This window comes from Lipotes vexillifer, unplaced genomic scaffold (genome assembly GCF_000442215.2).
Source record: "Lipotes vexillifer unplaced genomic scaffold, Lipotes_vexillifer_v1.1 scaffold295, whole genome shotgun sequence".
NCBI lineage: Eukaryota > Metazoa > Chordata > Mammalia > Artiodactyla > Lipotidae > Lipotes > Lipotes vexillifer.
The window spans coordinates 633167-634035 of record NW_006773247.1 but is presented as its reverse complement, the minus strand read 5'-3'; positions in this window follow the sequence as shown (position 1 = coordinate 634035).

Here is an 869-nt window from a genome sequence, read left to right as displayed (position 1 = left end):
CCCTTCCCCTTACCCCCTTCCTAAAAGCACACCAAGTCCCATCCTATTCATCTTGGAGCAAGTCCTGTGTGTTCAAAACTCCTTCCCTTTTTCTCTCCTGTCCCCCCCCCACCTTCCTACACAATGGTGTTCTATCCAAACAGGAATAGGGAGAAAAAAGCTAGCTGTGGAAGCAATATAGTCATAGTTGGGATAAAAGGAAGCCATGAGTAAATCAACATATTTGGGCAGGGAGATGGGGAAAAACTGTTAATAAAATATATATCACCAGATGCAGTTGAGTATTCCATGTTTAATGAGCAGGGAAATATACTCAGCCTTTAAGTACTCTCTGAAGTGCTTTCAAGAGCTTAGGCAAACTCGTATTTTATGCAAATCAAAACTGTCTATTTAAAATGCATCATCCTCTTAATTTTCACAAATATTAAAGCAAAAGTCAGAGTGAAGAAAGCACATTGTCTGTAGGGGGAAAGAGGGAGGAATATTAATAATGTCTTCCTAATTTATTTTAGGTAGAAATGACTTTAAAAGCTTCTTGATGTTTGGTGGTTTTTGAGAAAAGGGGTGGCCAAAGTAAGTATAACACATATAAAGGTAAAAATCAGTTTGAAGGGGCTGAATAGCTTGCTTATTTCTCTAAAGAGAATTCAGCTGTATTTGTTTAGTGAGTAAACATGGATACTGCTTTGCAGGTGACTGCTTCTTTCTAAATTTACAAGGTTTTCCAAGGGTCTTTCTGTGAAACAGAGAAGTCCCTTTTAAAATTCCCTTAACGAAAGTTTCAAAAGGAATATCTGACAACATACACAGGCAAAGAATAGAGGGTATCTAGTGCAATATATGCTAAAAAATGATGGATTATTTGATAT